Below are 13,807 nucleotides of genomic sequence, written 5' to 3' on the forward strand. Positions count from 1 at the left end.
TAATGCTGTCTGTTGCCCGGGTGTGCTGCTCGCTCACGTGTACTGGCCTTAGTTTGAGGGCAGAAACGAAGTCTTCAACTGAGTGGAGAGGCATTGTGGAGCCAGGCCACTGCTTCTGCATCTAAGCAGCTATGATCCCTCTCCCCAATCAGCCACCCACCCCACCCAACCTACTCCTTATCTGACTGGCTGGCTGGCACAAATCCTGACTACTCTTCTCCTTGTCAATGTCTCCACTCAAGCGGCAGCAGCGGCTTCAGTTTCTTGGCCCCATCTGAGTGGAAGAATGCCGAGATGCAGCAGCAGGATTGCTCTCAAGAAGACCCGGATGCACTGCTCACTCATGGACAGCCTTATTGAGAGCAATGCCTCTGCTGCGCCTCCGCTTTTTTCCACTCAGAGCTGAGAAACCCAAGCTGCTGGCGGCAGCAGCCACCTGAGCAGCCATGATCCCCTCTCCCCAGTCACTTACCCCACCCGAACTACATTGCCTGGTGAGCCGGCTGGCACAAATCCTGACTGCTCTTATCATCCTCGGCAATCAAGTGACGGCAGACAGAGATTGTAAGCTCCATGTGGCTGCCAATGCACACTTAGAAATGGAGCAAAAGGCTCGGTTTCTCAAGTGCAACATTCCAGGCCTACAGAGCTTGCAGTCTCTGTCAGGTTTCCATTTGGATAAAAAGTGTTTCAGAGCTTATGGAGCACTTCAAAACCCAGGGATTTGCTGCATTTTGAAGCACTCCATAGGCACTGAAACATTTTTTATCCGAATAGAAACCTGACAGAGACTGGAAGTTCCGCATGACTGCCAATGGGGTGCTTGAGAAACGGAGCATTTTGCTCCATTTCTAAGTGTGCATTTGCATGCAGACAGAGCTCCCCAAGATATCTGTTTTGGTGAAAATTGTTCCAGCAGTGGCAGAAAGAAGTTGGGGGCAGGAGCAAGAGATAAGTCATTGCAAACACTGCGAGAGTTCAGGCTCCTATTCTCTGCAAAACAGCATCGGTGCCTGAACTCGCATGATATTGTGGGCACCCAGGAGCTTCCATCGTCTCTCCTCTCCCTCAAAGGCAGAAACTGTGGCAGAAAGGAGACGGATCTTTTCAAGGTAAGTGAATCCGGCGTAGCAGGAAGGGAGGGGGAAAGCATGAAGTATTTTAGTGGGTCGGGGAGGCCATGGGGGTCCTATTCCATCACTATGGCCTTCCCCACCCTGAAATACCTCATGTTCACTTAATGAGCATGAGCATCTTAATGAGTAGGGAGAGATCTCATTCAAGATATGAGATTCATTCCCACGAATTCTCCAGTGACATTCATAACTCGAGGACTACCTGTATTGTGAAAGATACTATATTAATCTACCAATATAATAATAATACTTTAACTTCTTAGATTTCAGTACTTTTCATCTAAGTACCATAGCATAAGTATTTTTGTAAAGTTTATAGATCCTATTAAACAGATTAAAAACTTTAAGTTGACTTATTAAAACATAAGTAAGACTGTTTACTATGGATGGACCTTTCAGACCATATAAATCTTTAATCTACTAGTAAGTGCTGATATCTTGGCATCCACTGAACTATAGCAACTGTTGATATTCTTTCTGGATGTAGTATCGAAATCAAAATCCTTAGATTATCCAGTGAATCAGCAATTGCTGAAAATATATGGGCACTTGGAACTAGTTATACTGATTGTAACCAAATAAAATACAATAGCTCTTCACATGAAAAAATATTAGTAGACAAATATATCTTACCAGAGGATCGTTTACTTAAAAGTGAAAAATTATCATATTAGTCTGAACATGCTTCTTATGATAGAACCTTAGCTAGGAGGTAATCACTTATATAAAATTATATAAACTCAGTCTCCAAAGAAAGGTGAGAATTATGGTCTTAAATTTATTACCTGATTATTCTATCTTGCAATAACAGAATATCAAAATGTACATTTTCTTTTGCAGAATGAGATCAATCACCATTATAAAAATAAAGTTTTCAAAAGGATTGTACAAACATTTGATTTTATCAGTAATCTTTATTTAACATTTTGATTCAATCTGCTCACCAAGATTTTTATGCCTGAATTAAAATAATAATGCACAATGGAAAAAAATTCAATCATGCATTTTATCTTAGAATTAAGCAATGATTAAAGAAGAATTAGGGATGAGTATCCAAAAATCAACATTTTTATATTTACCTTATCAATCAAGCATAATATTTTTTTCATTTATGCATTTTCTTCATGAGGAGCCATTTCTAAAATCTTTTTTCCAATCTATAGTATTGTAAGTGATCTGTTACAGTGTTTATGGATCTTTACTAGAACAAAGAAAAAGGAAAATAAGACCAGTCTTAGGAAATATATTGAGATCAATTTCATTTAAGCCACCATAACTCAGTTATCTTAAACTGTTGGAAGTACAGAATATACACACTCTTAAGCTATGCAAAATATTGCATGACAACATTAAGATTATCCAAGAAAATAAACTGAGCAATACTTGTGTTTAAGCCAGTTCTAATATTAATACTGCCATTTAGTGACTTCAATTGATTCCCGTAAAATGGCCACAGAGAAACATAGTTGCTAAGTAAACCATGAGACACTGCATGTATTGAGATAGATACATAGAGGGAGATGCTGAGAAGATCACTAGTTGCTGCAGTCTCAGTCAGATAAAGATCTCTCATACAGTCTCCTATGCCTGACCCCCTTTTCCCATTTTTTGCCCCCTCATAGAGGAAAGTGATTATTTAAACAAGCTATCTCTTATTGAGTTGTTTTCTCCCCAGCTCAGCCTCTCCTAACCACAAGTTAACAAGCTCAACTGTGACCTTAATTAGTTGATTAGAACCCTCCTTCTGGATGGCTCCCTGTAGCTGATCAGATCTTAAGCCAATCTCACCCTTATTGCTAACTGGAAGAGACTGGTCCAGTTCAAATATAAGAGTATCAGATTTTCATCAGAAGCTCAGTGTGAAGCAACCTTGGACATATACTAAGAATGGCTTCCTTACTGTTTCTACCGTCTACAAAACTTATTGTTAAGCCTAGAAGATGATTTTCTGCCTATCTCTGCGTAAAGTGATGCAGTAATCATCCCTGGCAGTTTCTGCTACTTTGGAGGAGAAAGGTGGGGGTAAGCAGCATTGAATGAAAAAAATCTCATGTGCATACCCAAGTATCATATCTATCACTACCCGTTTCTCACATTCCTCTCCATTGCTTTATCCATCATTTAAAAATGACAAATTAATGACGTGATTTCAAAGAGCTTTGCCTTTAAAGAAAGAATGATTAGTGAAAGGGCTATGGTTTGCGACAGAGTATAAACTTTGTATGCGAAAGTCTCCCAAACTTTTCAGTGTCTGCATTTTCCAAGTAGTAGATGACATGGAAAACCTCTCCCTTGGAGCCATAAGAATATTGCCAAGTATAGTAAACAATAACGGATTAGCAGCAAGTCATGTTCCTATATAACTTGTGAACTATCAGATATATTCTAAGTGTGATTCACAGTGACCAGTTGGAAAAAAAAAACAGTATATAAGAATAAGAATAAATCTAAATGTCTTTTCCAAAGGGTCCAAATCACCTTGTGTATAAAAACCACAAAAAGTATAATTGAAAAACTAAGTTGTTCTTCATTTTTATTAGAAAAAGTAGGAATTTTATAAGAACCAACAGAAGCAACTTGGTTCAATTTACACATATAATTTGGCTTAAAACAATGAGCTTTTCTTGGTGCATATTTTTTAAACACAACCCAGATAGCTATACAAGACTCTTCATTATTATCTTTGCCCACTCACTGAGAGTATGTGTGCATGTGAATAGGCTATCTCTGCACAATGGAAAGGAAAAATGTAGGCAGATATACCTGGAAGGATAGAAGGTAAGGCAATATATATATACTAAGAAAAACAGAAAAAAAAATCCTCAGCTTAATTTCTTTTCTTTATTTAATTGTTCAGTAGAAAAAATCCATTTCCCATTAGGCATGCAGAAGAACTAATTTTTTTCCTGTCAAGAAACAAAACAGTTTTAGAATATAGAAAATACAAAAAGAAATCATGCAGGGTTATTATGTAGAGCAGTGGTTCTCAACCTGTGGGTCGCAACCCTTTTGGAGGTCGAACGATGCTTTCACAGGGGTCGCCTAAGACCATCGGAAAACACATATTTCCAATGGTCTTAGGAACTGAGACACTAGTGAGAATTTCTGCTCAAGGCTATTTCTGCTAACCAGCTCGGGCAAACAGGAAAGCAGCCACCTCAGCAGCATGGCAGGGCTGCGCTACCCATTGCAGAGCAGTTACTGCCGCGTTGCCATGGCTATGAATCTCCTGCTTGGCGTCTTTCAGGTCCTTGCCTGGCTTCCATCTGGGAGAAGCGCAGGGCCAAGGTAAAAAAAAAAAAAAAAGCCTGGCGAAATACTCCCGAGGGGTAGCGTCGATCTGTAGCGGGAGGTGAAGGGACGGTGGGTGGGAGGGGGTCGACCAGAAGGGAACTGAGTCTGATAAGGGCAAAAGTTGAGCAAGGTTTTCCCCCTCGCCCCTCTCTCCGCCTCTCTTTGTGCAGCGGTCTCTGGCTGCTGCCTTCCCAGTCGCCGAGAAAGGGAAAAAAAAGAGCCGTGAGCTCTTTCTGCCTTGCTTAAAGCTTTTTTTTTTAAACGACCACTCGTTCAGAACTCCTCGAGGCTTGTTTGCATGAGCTTGTGGCAGATCAGTAAAGGGGTGGGGGAGCCAAACCGTCCAAGGCGTTTGCACCCTGAACATGTGGATGCTGCTTTCATGACTTGCCACCACCGCCCCCTCTCTTTACGCCCTGCTCTGGCAATGCGCTGCTGCTGCTGGCTGAGCTGAGCTGCGGTGCCAAGCTGGTCCCCACGCCTGGTTGCCCGGCCACTCTCCGCCCCCAGCTGCTGTCCGTGCTGTGCTGGAGCCTTTCCCACGCCACCCGGCCCACCTCCCTCACCATCGGAGGCCGCCTCGGCCCTCTGGCGCCCAGTGCAGCCCTGGGACTGGTGGGCAGGAGCGGCTCCTTCCTGGCTCTCTGGGCCTTGGAAGCGGCCAGGCGGCAGTGATGCCCGCATGTGCGTCAAAGGCCAGCCAGCCGGGCGGGGAGAAGCGGCGCCTTCCGAGTGGGAGCTGGTGCTCCAGCCGCGCCCCTCTTACATGCGACGAATCAGGGAAGGGTTGTGGCGGTGAAGGGCTGCGCGGCGTGGAAAGGGGCTCCTGCGACCCCGCCACTGCGATGGCACTTAGGAAGCTGGAGGGGCGGGAAGGTCCTGGGGGGGCGGCTGGGGGGGCGGCTGGGAGAGGACAAGAGTGGGGAATGCTGGGAGTTGCAGTTCATCACCATCTGGAAAAACACGACTCTCCAAAGATCAATCAATCCTTCCTTCCTTCCATCCATCCATCCATCCATCCATCTCCTTCCCTTCCCCTTCAATCTCTCTCTCCTTCCTTCCTTCCATCCATCTCCTTCCCTTCCCCTTCAATCTCTCCTCCTTCCTTCCTTTCCCCTTCAATCTTCCTTCCTTCCCTTCCCCTTCAATCTCTCTCTCCTTCCTTCCTTCCCCCCTCAATCTCCTTCCTTCTCCATCTCCTTCCTTTCCCCTTCAATCTTCTTTCCTTCCTTCCTTCCTTCCTTCCTAACATGAACATCAAAAATCAAAATCTAACATTTATTAAAGGGGACAGGATACAAGTCCTATAACAAATAAAACCCTCTTCTAAATGGGCTTTCTGACAGCAAGTGTAGGATAATGTGATTATTCTTACCCTATTTTATGTAGTTTTCAAAAGGTTTTATCTGTCCTCCTGCCCACAAATCTTATCAATGCCATAGCATGGAAGAATACACATTAAATAGTTTCCTCACATGTAATGGTGTTTTTTTAAAGACAAGTTTTCTTGGTTTTTTGATTTTTAAAACAAAGTACTCAAGACACACCATGGTGTTAGGGTGGTTAAACATCCACAGACAAAACTTATATACATAATTCAATCAATACATCAAATATTCCCTCTCTTTTTCCCTTAAGTACCATATTTTATTTGAAATAATCCAATTCTAGCTTAAATTTATTCAACCTAAACCTGTTTTTAAAGCTTTATAAATTTACACTACCATAATCAAAATAATTTTAAGTACAAACATTATCAGTTCGGGTATCCCTTCCAAATATATTCTAATTCCTTAATTTTATCATAGATCTTGTTTATTTCTTCTTCCACTAACATCCCTTATTTAAAATAAAATATTAATCTATCCTATACATATCTAATCCATCCATCAATCAATCTCTTTAAACTGACAAAATAAAGTCCAACCTTAAGTCATTTCAATCCCTTTGACAGAATTCAAATTTTATCCAGTTAATTTTCATAACTAATCACATCCATGTTATCAAACAGATCATCTTATTAGCTTAACTCAACATTACATAATAATTTTCTTACAAATAAACCTATCATTCTAAATTTTTTTTTAAAAAACCCACATTCTTAATCAATTTAATATATATATATTCCATTAATCACCCCCTTTTCTCTTACTTTTTAAGCTGAAAAGATAATATCAAACCTTAAATCATTTCAATCCATTGGACATCAAACAAACAAATCATCTTATTAAAAATAATAGTTTTCATATCAATAAACCCATCAATTCAAAAAGTACATTCTTAGTCAATTAAACAAATATCTTCCATTAATTGCCCATTTCGCTTATATCTTGCTCATAATCTTAGTCCTTAAATCAGTCCATAATTCTAAATTGCCTTTAATTCATTACATAAAATTTTAATTTCTACTTCTTTTCAGTAGTATTCTGGGCTTCTTTTTCTGCCAGATAGGTTTCTATAACAGAGCTTCCTTTCCAACTGATAAGTCTCTCTTTGTTGCTTGCAGTATCATTTGAATCCATGTAAGCCATCTTGGCTTTTGCATTGGCCCTCTGTTTCTCTTAACCATAAAATTTCGTTGCTTTAACATTTCAAATCTCAGTCTTTGCTTTTCCTGGTCCTCAAAACCTTAGGTGAACTGCTTATCAGGCAAAGTCAATTTCTCTTTATTCTCAGTTAAGTCCTCTTCTTGTATAGTCTGTTTTATAGAATAATCATAAGTAGTTTGAGAGTCGATTTTGACGTTTAAAGGAGAGATTCTGGCTCTTGTTCTGTAGTAAACTATTTCTTCTTTAGCCTCATAAATCTTTTCCAGAATAAGTTTACAATTTAAGTGTGAATGCAGCTCCATTTTAAAAGTTATTCAGCTTTTTTCAATATTAGCTTTTGGCCAGTAGATGTCCTTAGTAAGCTAAAAAATCTTTTTCAAGAATCATTTTTTTTCCTTTCTTTCTATTTTTTAAGGAAAAAGTGGAGAAAGAAATACTCTTCCAATGTAAGATAGTAATAGCGCTCAGCAAGAAACAAAATAATAGGATAAACTGATAATATAGCTCTTAAGAAAAAAAAAATCGGTACCCCAGAACATGTATAAAAAAGAAGTAATCTTTAAAATTTTGTTTTACGCCTTTCTTCCGAAACAAGTAGAAGCTACTTTTCCAAGCAAGGGAAATAATTCCAATGGGGCTCTTACAGGCAAAAAAGAAAAAGAAAGAAAACAAAGTGGAAGGAAAGATAATTCAGGACGGAGAGAGGGAGGAAAGGTCTCACCTGGATTCACCACAGTGGTTCTTTATGCTTAGATGATTTTCTGACTTCAGCTGGCACAGCAAAGCGATCGGCCATTTTACTGACCGATCTTCTCCATCGGCCCTATGGAGTTAGCTCGGACTGTAGGGGGAGCCGCCGCTCCACCGCAGCTGAGCAAAAGCCTCGATAGTGGTCGCCCCTCCAGCGTGATTTAAGACCCGCATAAGAGTCTACTGGTAGAGACAAAGGCAGCCATCAAAGAGTGAAATCTCTTCGTGTGGCTGAAGCTGCCTGATCTGGAAGCGGAAGTGCATGTAATGGTGTTGTAATACCCATTTGGTTACATAGGGCTATGCTACACTGCAAATATCTAGATATCCATGAGATGGTAGCAAAGAGAAAGGAAAAACACAAGTGCTCAACTGAATTTTCCATTCCTGGATAGCCAGAGTACAGGAAACAAAAAGGCTAGTCAATTTCCCACTGCTCCACAATGAACCAGAAAGGCAGTCATGTGTATAGTACATGCTCAAATAAACATACTTATTTTTCTGTATATTACTATAACTTGTTTGATTACCTGAATATCAAACTATCCATGAATTCCCGCCCAAAAGTAACATTTTTATATAAATTTATGTTCTAACTTATCTGAATTATTCATATTTTTTTTCTTTAGATTAGTTCTGAAAAACACAAGTAGAGACAATCCAGTCCATATCACATGGCTATTGTTGTGGGGAATACAGGAGGAAGATGATGTGTTGGATAATGTTCACTGCCTTGAGTTATTTGTAAATTTGGGGTACAAATAAACGAGATAAGCGTGTATAACCAACATATTTAAATCCCATCCTGTTAGCTCATCTTCAAATGATTTTCCAACGCATCCTTAGTAAAAGGAGGTAATTTAAATTTTAACTTTTTACAAGTTTTTTTATACCTCCTTTATTTTTATAAATAACTTAAGGCAGCAAACACACCTAATATTCTTCCTTCTTCCTATTTTTCCCACAACAACCCTGTGAGATGACTGACAGAGGGCGACTGCCTAAGTTCACCCAGCTAGCTTTCAAGCCTAACATGGGTGGGATTTATTGAGGGTTTTTTTTAGGTTTCATTGATCAATTCTATTCCTGAAAGCATTTTCGGCCTGTAAAGAGGAAACATTTTATTGCATATGAATAGTGACTTCAAGTACATCTTAAAATCCTGTGGTGGTGTTTAAATATCTGATGAATTCTTTGCAGCTCCTCAAGATTCCAGAATACTGTAATTCCTGATTGTCTCATTCTATATGATCCTGTCCAATTTCCAGGTATTCCTGGTCTTTTTCCTTTGCTCTTATATACCACAGGAATCTCTTTACAGAAAAGTAACTTGAATTCACAAAATGAGTGACATATAAATTTAATAATAAAATTTGTAATGAGAAAAAAGGGGGCAGAAAGGTCTGTTTTTATAAGCTCAATTGCAAAACTAAATATTCAATGGCAGAGGTCTTAAATTGCATCTTAACTAGTATATTAAACCAACCATGTCTTTCTATTTCCCTTAAGTAATCCAATATTGCTGAATGCTCAAATAGGGCATATGGTACCATCCTTCACCTATCAGATACAGTCACTAAAATCCAGATAAGGATAGTATAATTGCTGGCAGACACCCAAGTAATGAAGATTGGCTCCAATTTTATAAATCACCAACAGATGACAGTACTGACAAACTAGAAACTCTGATGTGTTTCTCAGTTCCTATTTTTTTCTTTACAGTTATGAGAAAAAATTGTGTTGTCACTGAAACTAAACCTGCAGTGAGTACTGGTCAGTGTGCTTTAGGCAATGCATTGTGATTGAATTTTTGACAGCTAATTAAAATTTACTGCATAATGCAGATTGATGACAATGACTATTAAGCACTGTGCATTGCTGGGCCCCCAAAAGTGTAAATATTGGTGAACTAGGAAGAACTGATATGTTTGATCAAGAATAAATGAGCAACTTATTATAGCAACCCACAAGTTTAAATGAGCAATATTAATGAACTGATTGAGGACAATCAGTAGATTATGGAAAGGAAAATTGCTGTAAAGCTTGGCATTTCATAGAATATGTGTTGTTGAATATTAGAAAGTTTGTGCTAGATGGGTTCCTTGTATGCTGATGAGAAAGATGAACACTTTGAAACTATAAAAATGGAGGTGAGGAATTTCTACATAACATGACAGACAACAAAACATGGGCACTTCGTTATGACACAGACATAAAGCATCAGTCCATGGAATACTGTCATAAAACATTTCCAGCAAGGGGAAAAAAACCTCTAGGCTTTGGCAGAAAAACTCATGGGTACAGGTTTTTTGGAATGCAGATGATATTATTCATAAGGATTTCCTCACGATATATGTGGGTGACACTCAAAACTATGAAACAATATGTTCAGAAGAAATATGGAACTACAAAGTTTCATTTATTTTATGAATAATGGATTTGTTTATAAAATTATGATGTTAAAGTTTGAAGGGAGTTAAGGGTTAGTATGATTTTGGTTATTGTATAATTAGTAAAGTTAAGTAGATTATGTTTAATATGTTTGTATAACCCTGTACTTGGCTCTGGGAATTCGGGGGGGGGGGCGGGGGGAGGGTGGGTTGGAGGTTAAATAGGTCAGATAAGTAGAAATAGTTTTATTGTATATAATATTGATGTTGTAATTTGGAGAGAGGAATTGCTCGGGCATTTCCCCTGGACTGCATCCGGAGTGGGATGAGAAGGTAGGAGGAAGGGGAGAAGCAAGTAGGAAGGTGGAGGAGAAAGAGGAGAGGAGGAGAGTGGTGAGGAAGAAGAGGGAGGAAGAGGGAAGTAAGGGAGGAAGTCAGAGGGAGGATGCGGTTTGGGGGGAAATGAGTGAGCAATACCGAAAGTTGTGTGTATAAATTTATTTTACTCTTTATCTGAAGTATTTTGTATGAGTGTAATGAAAAATGGAAAATAAAAACTTAAAAAAAACTATGAAACAATTAAGCAGAGTTTGGAAGCATAACACAAGAAATAAATTTGTTGCAACATACTTTAGGCCTCACACCTCACAAGCCACCAAGAGACAATTGCAAAGTTGTATCTAAATCTTACCTCATATCACATAAGGTTCAGAATCCATGCCATGTGACTTCAATCAATTTCCAAAGTGAAAGGAATATCTTTGTGGGTATCTAAGTCAAATAAAGTGCTGGAAGGAATTGTCAGGACCTGATTGAAAAGACAAAGTATGGAGTTCTTTGTGATGACTTTAAGAAACTATTCCACCATTGCCAGAAGTATACAACAAATGGGGACAATGTGAAATAGTGAATCAAGTAACTAAAGAGCTCAGGAAAATATAATTTTAAAATATCCTCATTTAAACTAAAGTTATGGAAGGAGGCACTGCTTCTAATTAAATTCTTATATTTTAAAAAATAGTTCAATGTGCTCTTACAATATGCCTCTTTTGGTGAGACCCAAAAGAAGCATCTGAAGGCAACCTGTAGGATAGTAATCTTCTAAGGTAATATCTTACTATCCTCTGTCCTCTCCCGTATTATCATACTAGTTTTTCTGGGGTAGCTGTACAGATTTCTGAACAAAACTTTGACCAACTATCATCTATATTTCTATTTTTTAGAATTTCTATGGGTCAAGAATAATTTGCATAAGATTACATTGATAAACTTTTGGACTCCAAACATTACTTTCTTTTTAGAGTAAACAATAAAATCAGATGGGGCGGGGAGTCTGGCAGTATGATGTGTATTCATGCCAGACTACAATACTTGTTCCAAGAAGATATCCATGATTTGTCTTTTTATTTCTCCTTTAAATTTTTTTTAATATATTTCAAAACATCTTTAATGTGGCATGTAAAGCTATTTTTTTTCAAATGAAAAAAAAATGAAAAGATGAAAGCCTTTGGGTTCCTGTAGAACAGACCAAAAGTAATTGAACTGTATCTTGAATATTCTATACAGCTATAAAGTACCCTGCCCTGAAGGCAATCAACTCTATGGTACTGGAATTGAGAAATATACTATTTTTGTACTGACTGCTAGGTGTTCTAAATTGCATTAATTGCTTCAACATTTTACATATGCAGTTAATTAGCTATGTACTCATCAGCCTGATTGTTAAAAAATGTACTCATGGGGCAGCTGTAATTTGCTTACTGGCATTTAGGACAGAACTTGAATGGCTGATGTATCCAGAATATTTATATAAAGCACTGATGCTGTTTTATATAGAATCAAGCATTTGGTTCAACTACTAACTAATATTGTTGATGCTGGCAAAAAAAAAAATTTCTAGTATTTCAGGCAGACCTTTCCTAGGATTTCATAGGCAACCTTCTTATCCTGACTATATACTGTATCAGTTTTTGGTTTTGTTTTGATTTTGTACCTTTAAGTCAGTGTTGGTGGTGATTGCCTGTACAAGTCCCTACAATTTTCTTGGCAATATTTTTGGAAGTTTGCCTTCTTCCTGGAGAGAGAATGACTAGCTGAAAGTTCAAACAGTTGGCTTCACCTCTAAAGTAGAATTAGAGTTGATATTGTCCTGGTTTCTAGCCTGGTACTTAATCATTAGCCCAAACTGGCTCTCTACATTGAACTAAAGCCCCCAAATTCTTTTCTGTTGAACTTTATCTCTAATTATTTCATGGATATTTCCAGGTAGCTCACTTGGCACCAGTTAAAAAATGGTTAGTCATAAGTTTCTTTGGGGATTCCCCCCCCCCCCCATTTTCCCAGTCTAGCCTACATTCCTGAGTCTCCCACTTAGATACAAATCAGACCTCAATCTCTTTAGAGGCTTTTTTGAGTTAAGAGCAAAATCAGCCAGGTCCAATCATTTGCTGAGGCCTTAATAACTACAGCTCTTATATTTTCCAGGCTTATAAAGAAGCTAACAAGTGAATAAATATGAATAAAGAGAACAATGTTACAAAAAAAGTTGAACTCTGTTTGAAAATGTAGGAAGATAGAACAATGAAGTCCAATATATCTGAATGAAATAAGGAGCCCAAGATAGACAAAATGTGTGTGTGTGGGAAAAGAAACCCAGTAGCCAGAATAACTTTCACATAAACATATCAGATTCATGCCAATATGAATACTGTAAAATACACATGCCACTGAAATCTAAATTGTATTCAAGAGTTAAATTTTGCTTATAAACTACCACTTCAGGATACTCAACTGCCTAGCCATTAAGTAATTAATGCAGGTAGAAGTATTTCTTCATCCCACTTCCAAATCACTCAGTCACTAGCAGACTTCATACTCTTTTAAATTGGGTAAATAATTCTGATTAATATACTATGACAAGTACACACAATCATTACAAAATATAAGTGATACACAAAGTTTGCAAAGACAGCATGTTCCAACCTAGCAAGTGTCATACTTTTGCCAAAGAAATAAGCTATAAATGAAGCAGGCAGATCAATTTCAGTAGTGCTTTAATCAAGCATTTGGCCCTTCAAAGTGAACACTAACAGTACTGCATTGTACAATATATGAAGTTGGGCCCATATGAATTATGCAGCTAAGTAACACTTAAGTAGAATATATCTATAGATTCTGCAAAGCCCACAAAGATACCATTACAGTACCCAATTCAGGTCTTTACGTGTGACGCCTGCTAGCCTTTTTGGAAATTAATAACAGGTAAACGAGGGGATGTGTTCACCTTAAAGAGAAACCGAACGCAACCTACAAAAGATCAAACAAAATCATCCCTTTCGGGCGTAAACTTCACATTTGACGGACAAGTTCTGGTGTTTTCCTTCTCCGCGTTCTTTTTCTTTTCCCATTACCTTTGCACGGAAGATCAGCACGCGCGTAAGTTACCCAGCTTCCCTAAAGATCCTCATAGACTCTGTCCCCACGTTTCACTCCGCAGGACCCTCTACTTGGGATTGCCGCGGATGAACCCCTTTCCCCGCCATGACTTACTCCGCAGCAGCTTCAGACTTAACTCGCCATAAGACCCCCAAATCAGAACGAATTAACAACTGGAGACTCCCTCCTCAATTACGCATGCGCAAGCATTCATTCTCTGTTCCCTGTGGAACGCTCGACAAGGAGGCTTTCG

The 13,807-nt window shown here is 38.6% G+C and overlaps 1 protein-coding gene across 13 annotated transcripts in view; it reads right to left on the minus strand.

Moving 5' to 3' along the window:
- Positions 1-13,801, minus strand: part of TMTC3 (transmembrane O-mannosyltransferase targeting cadherins 3) — a 49,022-nt gene extending 35,221 nt beyond the window's left edge. Inside the window, exons 1-4 of one of the 13 annotated variants that reach the window (XM_039365184.1) lie at positions 13,669-13,801; positions 10,811-10,927; positions 7,701-7,909; positions 2,216-2,337 (exon numbers count right to left, since the gene is read on the minus strand). The gene's annotated coding sequence lies outside the window, so the exon portion shown is untranslated. The other 12 variants (XM_039365183.1, XM_039365187.1, XM_039365186.1 and 9 more) reach the window with 12 other exon arrangements.
- Between the last annotated feature and the right edge of the window lie 6 nt (positions 13,802-13,807).

The sequence above is a fragment of the Crotalus tigris genome, unplaced genomic scaffold (genome assembly GCF_016545835.1).
Source record: "Crotalus tigris isolate CLP2741 ecotype Arizona unplaced genomic scaffold, ASM1654583v1 scf7180000019971.1508617, whole genome shotgun sequence".
In the NCBI taxonomy this organism is placed as follows: domain Eukaryota; kingdom Metazoa; phylum Chordata; class Lepidosauria; order Squamata; family Viperidae; genus Crotalus; species Crotalus tigris.